At 39.2% G+C, this 13,870-nt stretch overlaps 1 protein-coding gene across 1 annotated transcript in view; it reads left to right on the top strand.

Moving 5' to 3' along the window:
- KHDRBS2 (KH RNA binding domain containing, signal transduction associated 2) overlaps window positions 1-13,870 on the top strand; it is a 309,215-nt gene that overhangs the window by 197,688 nt on the left and 97,657 nt on the right. The window lies entirely within an intron of this gene.

Raw genomic sequence — 13,870 nt, 5'->3', positions numbered from 1 at the left:
GCCATTCTTCCCTGTTCTGTGTCCCCTGGGAACTTGCTGAGGGAGTGCTCTCTTCTATTCTCCACTGATGAGTAGAGCTGAACAGTGCTGGACCCAGCACAGACCCCTGGAGCACGGCACTAGTGACTTGCCCCCTGCTGAACTTTGGGCCACTGATCACAACACCTGGGCCCACTCCTGGAACTTTGAAAACACAAGTTCACCTGCTCACACCTTTCTAAAAATTTTCTACTTCAAAATACTCATCAGTGCTTAACAATCTGATGTCTCAATGGGGTTATGAGGGTTTTTTTGGTGATGTGTGGAAACTCTCTTCCAAATCTTCAGACTTGTGGCCCTGATGAGAAGAGAAAAAAAGTGTTAGTAGGAGTTAATTAGGAAGAAACAAGTTTGTTTGTTTGTTTGTTTTTTCCAAGAACAGAAAACAAAATTATAATTCTTCTAACTGTAAATGATGTTTGGGGAAATAGAAAATTCTGAAATTATATGATGCCAAGAGACACAATGGGATACGAAAGACATACTCTAATTAGTCATGCTTGAGTCTTCCACCAGTCCCTGAGCTCGGATCAGATGTTTTGGTTTTAAAAAAAAGATACAAGTAAAAGACATCATTTTCACATGACTATGTTGACTGTATAAAACTGAGTTGATGGTGGATTGTATTGCATTCTGTAGCACATACAGCCTTTGTCTTGTTCTGGATATTTTAAGTTGGTGCTTGGAAATGGCTCTAGAGAGTTGAAGGTAAGATTGCTTTGCCAATAAAACCTGGAGAAATGTGAAGTGCTCCTGGTTTGTGCAGAGCACCTGGCAATGTTTGAAAAGCAGCTGGATCAATTCCTATGGTGTATCTTTAATTTCTTGATATCTAGATTTATGCTTAAATGGTCAACAAGAACTGATAGATTCACAAACATTCTCCCAGACAGTTGATCTCTGAAATCAACACACCTAAAGGCTATCAGTGAGGTGAAATTTCCCATTAAAATGAAAAGACCTTCCCAGACCATTGCAGAAATGTGGCATTTGTAAGACTGGGCTTGTTTAAGAAAGACATATTTGGAGGTTTCCAAATATTGAAAAAACCATGGACTGTGTTTAGTAAGAGAGGAAAACTAACTTATCAGTCAGTAATATGTATTGTGGTATTTTTAAAAAGGTTCTTCTAAAAGCTCTCTCAGCTTACTCTTGCTTCAAAATCTTTTTCTTAAAGATATGGATCATAGTTCTTACTGTACTTCAGGAGCATAGAAGACATTCAGGGGCAGCAGTTTATTGCAGCAGAGTCCAGAATCTCCAGAGAAAAGGTAGAATCACTTGAAATTAAATGAGTTAGTTTTGCTTGTGTTTTGCTTCTCTTCTTTCTGCAGAAGGAAGTACAGGATTGGGATTGGCATGCTTTTGGGGTTCTTGAGATTGAAGAACCCTGGGACAAAGGACAGAGCTCACCAAATATTTCAAGATAATAGTAAATTCACAGTTGTGCAGTTGGCATGAACATGGTGATGGTTATCCAGAGAACATTTTTTGGAAATCAGTGTCAAATTCTTCCTTTAGCAGAGATAAAGAAAAGGATGCTCAAAGGAAAGAGTACAGGCAAGAACAGGTGTCTGATATCTGTCTTCTCATTGTTACTGTGTGTACAAAAATAAAGCTAATGGTTTTTATGCTAGTGAACAGACCTACAGGGGCAGACTTGAGAGCAGTTAAAATTTCCCAGTGATTTCCCTGACATCACCAAGCAGAATGATGAAAAACTCTGGGTTTTTAACAGCAATATGAGATATGTTAATTCTCAGCATGCCATAGTGAGGCTCTGGCATGATAGCAGGGAAGCCTGGACATGAAAATTTCAGGTTAAGACATAAATTTTCAACCCAGGTTATTTATAGAAGATTTAAGGAAACCAGGAGAATCATGAGGTTTTTTTACCCAATCCACTTAGCCCAAGAAGTAATGAGTGTAAATAACTGTGGGTTACTGAGACCTGCCAAGCAGAGACCTGTATTGGAGACTTTAATCTCATAAACCCTAGGTCTGGAAAGCTTAAGTTCAATAAAATAATCTACCTTTGCTGCTAAGCAGGATTAGTTGCAGCCACTGGAAACTGAGAATACTCAGCACCTTGAAGTCATATCTGTTTGCCTTGGCTTGCTATGCTGAATATAAATGCTTAATGAGACATTGATATCTAGTGCCTATTCGGATTAATCATTGAAACACATGAAAAACACTTTAAATTAAATATATTTTGGTTTTAATTAAATGCATTTCAGTTAAAATAATTGATCATTTGAATTACAAAAGAATAAAAAAATTAGTCTCAGTTCATTTCATTTGTAGCACTCTTTCCTTCAGAAAACAAGTGACACAATTGTTGTTATTTCTTCAGTGTCCACTCATATTTTCTATGATGAAGTGAATTATTATATTGAAAAATGAGGTATTTAGTTGCCCTAAACTTGAAACATTTATATTCAAGAACATTTTTCTTGCATTGAATGGAAAACCAGAAAGAATCTCTCCACCATGCTTCTAAAATCAATAATGTAGAACTGGGTTAATCATGGTAAAATATTCACTTGTATTCAGTTCCACATAATTCCAGTCTATATAATTTTTGTTTGGAAACCATGCAAACTAAGGTGACAGATATTTAGATAGCTCACCACAGACTCTCTAGGAGTATAGGAGACTACCAAGGAGACATCCTTCACGTAAAATTTTTGGCATTCACATCACAGCTGAGGCTTATTAGCACCACCTATTATTTTTGGATAAAAAATAAATGAAGTCACATTTTTAGCTCTTTGATTAAAACCCCTGTATCTCCACAGTTTGTCACCTGCCCAGCTTTTAGTCATGGAAAAGCACTGAAGTCAGCGGGGTCTTTTTTCGTAGTCAGGAATATAGTGTTGATTTGAAACCCCAGTTGTGTTTCTGTGGTGAAATTGGGTGAGGTCTGAGATCATCAGACAGCAAGGTTCTGGGTGCCTGGTTTGGGTGTGTTCATGGGGTTTGTATGAGTGAGGTAGCTGTCCGAAGTCCTGGACACAGGTGGAGTCAGTGGCACTCACACATGGGCTCTGAACAAGCATTCCACGTTTGTGCTGAGTGGGAAATCTGCTTGGAAAATTCAGCTTATGTGGCACTTGGTTAACAGCTGCTGGCATCCGCTTTCCAGATGGAATTAGTGAGTCCCTTTAAGGTGGCACTGAGCTCAGCAAAGTTCTTTAGGGCATAGGAGTTGTGCTTACTCAAATAACACCTCCTCAATCTGCCTGTGTATTTTAAGGTTAAAAAAGAAAAGGTGAGACCTTAAGTCTCATTTCCTAATTACTCAACTGTATTTTCACTATCCCAATTCAGACTGTGACTTTAGGAAAGGAAATTTGTGATCAGGATGATGTTAGCCATATTACTAATTAATAGTATTGACTTAATAACTAGTTGTCAATATATGCTGTATTTTAAATGCCTATACTTGCTTCCACACAGATTTAATAAACAATTACATAAACGTCTTGCTTTAGCTATTTAGGAAAGACTGAAGAACATAGTTCTAATATAAAAGAGTGATTAACATCTGGCTTGCAGAATAAGGATTTCTTTCACGCAGTCGTCATGTGTACATTTTCTGCTATAAGGAAAAGTAAAAATATTCAACTCTGTGAATAAAAAAGAAAGTAACTAATAATTCCCTTTTTGAAGATTTCTGACTCATAGCACAGAATTAAATTTGTTAAGGCTTTTCTTAGATAAGGGTCCAGATTAGTAGCTTCAAAGAGACCTAGACATTTTGACATATTTCAGTGATGCGCATTCTAATAAGCAGGGAGGACAACCATATATGTTCTTATATACCATTATTCAAATATTTTAAATGTAAGTATATATTATATGAATATTAGAAATATTAAAAATAAAAGTAATATTAAAAACATAAGTATTATCAAAAATATTAAAATGTTTGCAAGTGCAAAACTGTATAGAGTGCAGTAAGGAGCTAGGTAGGGTCACTTTTAAAATAATTTGATATGTCTATAACAGTAAAATGTGTAATGGAAAGAAACTAAACACGTTTCGCAAACCCATTTAACCTTCTTCCCCTCTTTTCCCTTTCAGTACCATGTATAATTACTGATCACATTTCTTGGAAATGATAGAAAGGTATTGAATACTATTTTTTCTTTTATTATGGGAAATGTGTTCAGATATCAGGAAGTTGGAGTTTAATCTTCAATGCTAAGATTATCATCATGAAACTCTTTAAAAGTGTAGAATAAATTCCATCATGTTACATTTCAAGAAAAATAAACTATTTTTAAGAAGATACACCAATGGAGAGTCAGAAATGGAGTTGAATAAGTTATATGGTAATGAATCTAGTATTATGTGGACAATATGATAGTTAAATCTGGCTTCTTTTTGTGGCATTTACATCTCTCAATATGTCTGTGGTTTTCCTCATGAAAATACAGTTTCCATCCGTGCCCAGTGAATGTCATTAGGGTTACTTGATTCAGATTATATCATATTTGGAGCAACACTAGAGTGAATGCAAAACCAGGGATTAAATACAGACCCTCATATACTAAGTGGAATATCTTCCGATAAATATAACTGTTTAAAAGCTGTTTTTTCTGCTTTTGGATGCTATTTATAAATGTATTTTTTTTTACCTGTAAGTTTTCTTGCAGCATTCCACATGGCAGCCTACATCTCTTCTTCTGCTTTACTGCTACTTCTGTGATTAATAGCTAGGCTTGATCTACAGTTGTTTCTGTTCAGATGTTTTCAGTGAGCAGGTCCTTCAGCCAGGGAACTTACTTCACTTTTCCCCTTAAACTTGTAGAGTATGTATCTGATCTGAAGCTGGTCTTGTTGTGCAGCTACCTGGGGAGGGATAGGGTAGACACAGCAGCTGTGAAGAAATGTAAGAAGGAAAAAGAATTTTTGCTACCCAGTAATTAGCAGGAATTAGGTAATGTTCTGTTAACAGAAAACAAAACAAAATAAAACAAAAAAAAGGTGGTAATTCTGTTAAAATACTTCAAAGCCTTCTTCAACACATGCTACAGAGAAAAAAAACATTGAGACATCATAAATATCCTGGTGGTTAATCAGCTATTTTAAACCTATATATTTGTTACTAATTTTTTGAGCTTGCCATTCGGTTTTGTTTTCCACTGTCATGATTTCAGCTTTTCTTTTTTGATATGTTTCTTTTCCTTTCCATTGCTTATTTATTTATATGTACTCTTTCGTACATGGTTAGGCATAAACTTCAGAAAGCTAAATGTATATTATTTTAATATTTTTAGTTTCTGTGACAGTTTAGACAGTGACCCTGGGATTCAATAGCAGCATTCTTTCACTGTCTTTTCCTCATGCTTATTGAATTTAGCATGGAGACAGGGACTCCTCACATACTTGCTTGTTTTCCTGTGATTGTCCTCTGTACCATTACAGTGGCTATCCATAAATCTATCAGCAGTGAAACTAATTTAGATTATAGCAGTTCAAACCAAGCAGATTGAAAATATCTTTGATTCCAGCAGTGAAAATTGCTCTTATATTTTTATGATGCTATTACAGACCATCTTCCCAGCATGTATCTTTTTTTTTTTTCCCCTTACTATGCAAAAAAGTCTTGGCACTGGATGGGATGTGCTGTGCTGTTTAGTTAGGGTTAGTCAGATTGCTCTGATTGCTCTGCTCCAGGAGGAGCACATGAGAAATGGAGATACTGTGTTTTCTGTCTCGGCCTCTGGCTAGGGAACGTGCCGAGGCACTGCTGATGCCTTCCAAAGCCAAGCCCTCATAGCAGCCTGAGGTTCCCAGAATGAGTTTCTGTCTCCACCCTTTCTTTTGCTGTCAGCCCAGCTTTGCCACCAGTTTGTTGTCTGCCAAGCAGCTGTGCCAGGCAGTGATGGTTCTGGTGCAGTGCCATCGGGAGTGGAGACAATGCTGCTCCGGTCGTCAGTGACCTGGCTGGTCTTGTTTATTCTAAGCCTACAAAAAAACTTCATAGACACAGACTATGGCTAAATTGGATGATCAGAGAGATGTTCAGGGTTCCTAAAGGGTCCTGCATGCAGCAGAATCTAGACCACAACCTGGGTTAGTCTGAAGCAGTCAGTTTTCGAGAAAAATGAAGGACCAAACACACAGGCCATGCTAGCATTCCCACAGCTCCTCTGTCAAGAGAGTGCTGACTATAATGAATCACCCTTCTGCCAACTTCTGCTCCCAGGATGTTACAGCTGGATCTGTAACTGAAATTTAAGATATTCTTTGTCTCCTGACTAATGGTTATTAATAGATTTCAGTATATGCTAGCAGAATTATTAAGGAATTTCTGCTCTGCATCTGTAAAACAGACTTAGGGCTTGCCAAGACAGTCCTTAGTCCAAGGACAGCTCATGTTATCGTAATCCTGTATTGCAATAAGTAAAAAAAACCACTAAAATTGATTTAAAAACTAGTTCCTGTGTCATGTATCAAGTTCAGTTCCAGTGTATTATATTCTATCAACCTGTACAGATTATCACCTAGTGGGATTTTTTAAAGTTCTAAAATTATTCAGAAGCTGTAAAAAAAAGGGCACTCCACAGACCTGTGGTAAGATACTTTCTTGCCCAGATTTCTGGTTCTTGGTTGCCCTTTCTAGTCTCTTCAGGTCGAGCAGCATATTTTGTTTACTGTGCCACATGGGACTGAGGGAGCATGGCTGTAGCCAGGCTGGATGAGACAGGCACACTAAAGAAGAGTAAACATGTCTGAATTTTGCTGGCTGCTGTTGCCATCCCTGCTATCCTTGACTAGGGAGCTGCAAACCTACAGCAGTGGGTTATCAGGAGGCAATCTGGATCTCACAGTGTTGCATATGTACGGTGTATAGCTTGTTACTTGTGTTGGCTTCAATGTAAATTACAGCAGACAGTTCCTTCAGCCTTAAGAGCAGGTAATGATCTCATTTGTAGCAGAGCTTCAGCAAACAGTTGGAGAACAGTGGCAGTCCTACTCCTCCCCTGCCTCCTATGAAGCAACTGGGTTTTCCTGGAGGAAGACCAGCCATATCACATCCCTTACTTCCTAGAAGTCAGTGTAAATGTCCAGTGGGAATCCATAACAATTTCTTTAGGATTAGCTGGCTACACCACCCTTCCTGAAGCCTGCTGCATGCCCTCTGTTCGTATTACCAATTCCCTTATAAGTCTCTTTCAAGTGACAGCTGTAAATGAGCACAAGTCTCTGGCAGCCAGAGCTCACTTGGAATTAAATTCAGGGATAGGAAGCTGTCAGCTAACCAGCTTCTGTGGCAGCATAGCTGTCATTTGGATGAATTACAGACCACAGTATCCATTTGTGTGGGGCCTCTGAGCAAGAGGGGTGGAACAAATTGGGGTAAATGGCTGAAATTTAATACAGGCTTCTGCAAGTTCTTCAAAATCCATACACCCATCTTTGGTGTGATTATTACTCTGTGTGGTTAACAGCATTTCCATGTAAACTGCAACAATCTTCTGTTGAAAGGTCTCTTTAGTATGAAAAACAAATGATTTTACAATTAGCCAAGACTTCTTTTGCTCTGTTCTATTCAAAGACTAAAATATCTGCGTCAAAGTTTCTTAGTACTTTGGCTGTGTATAATTTCCACCCTGGGACTGGCAGCTTCTCTTCAGATGCCGAGCAAACACCCCCCCACCTCCTTTCCACACTGCTTGTAGAGAGCGGTGCCCCATGCTGATGATGCCAGGCAGATTTAATTGTGCATGCTCAAAGAGAAAAATGACATCCACGCTTGGGTGAGTGCTCTCTGTGGCAAGCTGACAAATCCCCCAGCTGTCAGCTAACCTCAAAGGCAAGTGTACGTGGCTCTAGCTTATGTCTGCTTGTTTTCTGCCCATAGGCATTTAGAAGCTGAAACTCATATTGGCTGCAACACATTCAAACTGCTACTCAAAGAAATATATGGTCTGCTTTATGTGTTTTCGATCTCGAAGGGTGATCCACACTATTAAGGTTTGTTTTTCAGGCAGACTGTAAGCAGGTAAAGACAGCCAGCACCTTTTTGCATATGGGGCAAGTGGAAGTGCGTAACGTCTATGGCTTTGGATCTGGCTAAGTTGCTGATTGCTTAGAGAAAGTAATTTCTTCCTTGGATTATATTTATATTTTTATGTATTTGTTGGGGTCTGCCAGGGAACTACATGCAAACAAAATGGCCTTACTTGAGTGTCATTATATATGGGCAAATGTGAGGTGTTGCTAGATGCAATACTGGAGTAATTTTGGCAGAAGCTTTGTTACTTATGGTGCACTGCAGGCTGTCCATCTAAACCCATCATTACCTGGCACCTAGGCTCTGGTGTGATAACCAGGACAATCTGTGAATGGGCAAAGAGCCATCCTAACAGATGGCTTTGACTGTAGGTAACCAGGAAACCATGCATATACATTAAACATGAGTTCAGTAAGCGTGGGTGTTATCTAGGAACATCAAAACAGCTGTGGGGTTTGAGCTCTCGAGAACATATGCTGTACCCATCAGACACCCAGGGAGGGTAGGCTAGAGCCAGTTCCCACAGTTCTGATGAACTTTGCAGGGATTGCTTGGTTGGGCATGGGCTCAGCTACAGTTGAATCTTATGTTTTGCAGTGGTCTTCAAATTAGTATTAGAAAGACAAAACATGAAGCTTAAGAATGCAGTTCACAGAATCATAGAATGGCTTGAGTTGGAAAGGATCTTAAAGATCACCTAGTTGCAACCACGTCCCACTAGACCAGGTTGTTCAGAGCCCCATCTGACCTGGCCTTGAGCACTACCAGGGATGGGTCATCCACAAAATCTCTGGGCAACCTGTCCCATTGTCCCCACCACCATCACAGTAAAGAATTTTTTCGTAGTATCTAATCTAAACCTACTTTTTTTAGTTTGAAAGTAGTCTTGTGACTTTGTGCCCTTCTAAAAAGTCTCTCCATCTTTCCTATATGCTCCCATCAGATACTGGAATGACACAATTAGATCACTCCAAAGCCTTCTTTTTGCCAGGCTGAACAATCACAGCTCTCAGCCTTTCCTCATAGCAGAGGTGCTCCAGCCCTTTGATCATCTTAGTGTCCCTCCTCTGGGCTCACTCCAACAGCTCCATGTCCTTCCTGTGCTGAGGGCCCTGCAGGTGTGGTCTCACAGAGAATCCTCTCCCTCACCCTGTTGACCACGCTGATTTTGGTGCAGCCCAGGGTACATTTGGCTTTCTGGGCTGCAAGTTGACATTGCCAGGCCAGCCTCTCATCCACCAGCATTCCCAGGTCCTTCCCGTCAGGGCTGGTCTGGATCTGCTCATCTGCCGGCCCAGATTGATACCAGGGGTTGCCCTGACTCAGTTACAGCAATTAATTTACATGCCCACCTCAGGTACTGTCTCACCCAAATTTTAGGTGATGGAGAGGGCTATCCAATCTACCTGGCACAATTGTTCTAAGTTTCCTAACCTGACACTGATAAATGCTATTGATACGTGCAGGAAACAGGTCAATATGTTTATATTTGAGTGCACTGGAGTTTTAGAACAGGATTTTGAAATATAAAAATGTAACAGGAAATGCCAAATACTTCTTGTCAAATTCAGGATTTAGTTTGTCAAGTGCTTTGAATACTGAGCAGCCAGTACTATTCTTTTTTGGAACAGACTGATATTAAGGCACTCAAGTAAAAAGTGGGAATTCCAGGGTTCCTGGCCTCTTCAGTGTACTGAACTGCAGATCTTGACCCCATGAGTCCAGATAAGTGGTTCTCACTATGCTCTGAAGCTGAAGCATGCAGTTTACCATTGTAAGGCTACAGAGAACACAAAGAAGTGGGGACTCCAGGAACTCCTCATCACCAGTTATTTTCACAGTGGTTTTTAGTGCTTCCCCACATACAGAAGGGGGCATGTGGATGATGTCTCTTTTAGTGTCCAAAATCAGAATGTATCTAAAACCAAAACAAAAAAGGGCTATATTTTCATCACCAAGCTCCAGCTAATTCACTGTGTCTTCTGTGTCCCATTTTCTGGCTGTGAGTTTTCTGAAGCATGTACTCAATGGAAATTTTAGCCTAATTGGAATTTAAGCTGCCTGAAAATAGCCCCAAGGCACCACCAACAGAATTTAGGGGAGATTGTCTGGCTTCAGTGAACCTGTGCAAATGCAGAGCCCTGGAATTCTTTTGCTGATGTGAGGAGCTGGGCAGGATGCAGAAATGCTGCAGGAGTCCAAATCCACCTCCTGTTCCCTTTCTGCTGCCTGAGCACAGGAAGAGAGTGTGGCAAGATGGGCAAACATATGTCTGGGAATGTGGTGCTCTATGCTGGCAACACAGAGCTTCAGAGGATATTGCATGCGTGGGAGTGAAAGAGTGTGCCCTATTCATGCTTCAGAATTGTCAGTGTGAAATATTGTGATGATTATTTTAGATTTGACATGTATAACTCTGCATTCTTAAGGTAGTTTGAATGTAACCTAAATTACTTTTCCCCTAACTATCTGGTAAGAATGAAATTCAGCTGTCACAGATAAGAGCAATGATATTTATTAATAGAATTATAATAGAACTTAAATGAGCAGAGTACATCAGGACAGGAGATCACTGTCCTTAAGGGATTGATTTATCCTTGACTTCTATGAGCCTTTGTTATGGTAATGATAGAAACATATTTCCCAAATCCTTTTGGCCTTTCTATGCCTTACCCTTTGATTTCTTTATTAACTTTCTTTCCTTGTCACATGTTCTTGTTAATTCAGATCAGGTTTTGCAACTTGCATCATACTTTGCTTTTTTTTACCAGAATGCTTTACTGAGTTCTGTAGCAGCTTATGTGCTTTCTCCTCTTTGCTGCACCTCCTGTCAGTGCTTCCAGAATGGCCTGTGGGTGAGCTGCCACTGGCCAAACTCTGATTTCCTTTGGAAAACCTGCACATGGGCTTTTCTTTGTTCCTACAACAGTCAAAGAAACCAATGTAATTAATCAATCCAAACCTTCATTAATAAACATAATTGTGGTAATTTGGGACGTTTTCTGGACTACTGAATTTTTTATCTAAACATGCATTTTGGTTTTTTATGCATTTACATAAACATGGCAATTTATTGTGACCCTGGGTGCTACGACTTTGCTGATGTTGAAATTCCTTCACCTTTCTAAAGTCAAGATGCATATTTAGGTGAATAGTCGTGGGCATGGGTGGTTAGCTCGCCATTAGTAAACTCTGACCACCATGATACAAGTTGATTGCAGCCTCCTTATCAATATTAAATGAATAAGCTGTTTATAGGTAGTAATGTCTTCAAGGATATAAAGAAGAGCAAAATCTATAGGTTAATGTAGACCATCATCTGTAAGAATAGCTATAAGACTATTAGAAAGCTATAAGAAAAGCTATGAAGCACAGGACATTTTTCATGAGCTCATTTTAACATAAAAAGGAGATTGTTTTTTTCTGAAACAAAAAATACTACTGTAGTGTGTAGCTACTTCCTTGTACTTCCTTCAGTATAGGTATGTCTTGAAACATCATGTACTCTTTCTTGGGACTAGAAACATACAAAACAGCAGCAGCATAATTTTGCTCATGTGCTAGGGTCTGAATTCATCCAATTAAATATGCATCAGGATAGATACCCTGACTCTAACTATACTTGTAGCAGCTATAAAAGATTCATTCAGTGTTATGTTTCTCTTTAACGGAAGAGGCAAAATGAGCATTTCTGCTGAAAACTTCAGGTTTTAGGTTTACAAATTATGATCCTTATGCTTTTTAAGGAGCCCATAAGATAAATTATCTATATAGAGTTATATTTTGTAATGAAATCATTCTCTTTCAAGAGACCTGTCTCAGTATCTTCCTTTGGAAGAAGTATTTTGCTGTCTTCACCTCATCATTTCAAAATACACTGTTTCTTAACTGAACATGCCACAAATAATGTGCAAGCTAAAACTGAGGGTATTGCATAACAGAATGGTGAAGTTTTGAAGATCTTTCATATTATAAGTTTGATTTGGATTTTTTTGTTTTGTCGATACTAAGATTTTTAAATTACATTTTTACCTTTTGAGGGAGGAATAGTTCCTTTGAGGCAATTTCTAATAGAATTCATTTATACAGAGGTACTCCAAAAGAGATGGGTTAAAGCAGCAACACAGAAATTCCAATGTCTATCCCATTGCAAGTCCTTTGGTTTTTGTGACTTTTTGTTGTTGTTGTTTGGGGTTTTTTGGATTTTTTTTGTTGTTGTGGGGTTTCTTGTTTGTTTTTTTTTTTAATTTCCCCCACATTTTCCTCTTACGAAATGTACCTACATTATTAATGAAGTTCAGTCTCAGCACTTGTGTGGAATCTGGAAGGTAAACTCAGTCAGCAAGTTTGAAGTCCTAATCCTTGTAAAGCCAGTATGAATAACATGATACTAAGAGGAGAGCACTGTAGATTTTCCAACAATTGCTGTAAATGTGATTTCATTGATTCTGTGTTTTTCCCTCTGTATTTTACAGAGCACATTGATTTAGAAGATGCCTTTGGCTTATAACTATTAGTGTTAGAAAAATAGAAAAATGTACAAAATCATTTGGGGCTGGTATGAAATGAAAGCTATTATCTATTATATTATCAAATTACGGATTTTCTAATACAATAAATATTTTTATTTTTAATTATGATTGTGCTGCAATTATCACACACTGTATTGTTAAATAGGGTTATTTTCTGAATCTTCATTGATAGATTTTTCTCCAGCTACACTCAGAAATTTAGAAAGGAAATTGTGACCAGGCCTATACTCTTAGAACACAGCAGGATCAGGGTCATATCTTTAAACAGATTTCCTGGACCTCCTTAGGAAGGAGAAGAAATTCCAGCTCACTGTTTGCTTGGTCTTTAAGTTGGCTAAAAGACATGTCACTTGTAATGCATTTTCAGTCCTTGCATGACAGTCAATGGCAGTTGCATGTGGAAGGATGGAAGGACAGAAGAGCTGAAATTCAATAATCTTTTCTCTTTTGAAACAGTAATTAGCTGTCACACAGCTGTGCTGCCAGTGCACTGGCTGCTGCAGTGGACTTTTAATATGGTGATCAGCCCATAAAAAGCTGGATAAAATGGAAGGAAGCTAAAAAAAAAAAAGAATTTCTGACAAAGGAATTTGGACAAACATAAAATAAGTGTGTCCAATATTGTGTATTACAGTGGATGAGACACTCTATAGAGAGAAATGAGCAGCTTCAGGTCCACAAGCATTGGTCCTCATGGGGGGCTTCAACGTCCACCTCTGTTGGAGGGAAAACACGGCAGGGCAGATGCATTCCTGGACTACATTGAGGATAACTTCCTTCTCCAGGTGCTAGAGAAGCCACTGGGGGGACACTCTGTACTGGACTTTGTTCTCACCAACAGGGAGGGGCTGGCGGGGAAGGTGAAGCTCAAGGCTAGCCTGGGCTGCAGTGATTATGGAATGATGGAGTTCAAGAGCCTTAGGGCAGCGAGGAGAGTGCACAGCAAGGTCTGGCCTGGACTTGAGAAGAGCAGACTTTGGAACTGCTCGGTGGAGTGCAGTGTGATAGAGCCCTGGAAGGAACAGGGGCCCAACAAACACAGTTAATATTCAAAGATCACCTCTCCTAGTCAGTCATTCCAATGAAGAGGAGGTCAAGACAGTGTCCATATCAGGAGGCTTGAATTAGATCTTTAAGGTCCCTTCCAACCCAAACCATTTTATGAGACTGTGATTATGTTTTGTATCAGTAAGAAAAGGAAGTTCTTCTGGTGTTCTGTTTACTGAACCAACAGAAATTGCAGTGCTGAATTCAATACCCTGTTGAC

The sequence above is a fragment of the Cinclus cinclus genome, chromosome 3 (assembly GCF_963662255.1).
Source record: "Cinclus cinclus chromosome 3, bCinCin1.1, whole genome shotgun sequence".
NCBI classification, from domain to species: Eukaryota; Metazoa; Chordata; class Aves; order Passeriformes; family Cinclidae; genus Cinclus; species Cinclus cinclus.
Note: the sequence above shows the minus strand (reverse complement) of the source record. Positions and strands in the feature narration are given on the sequence as shown.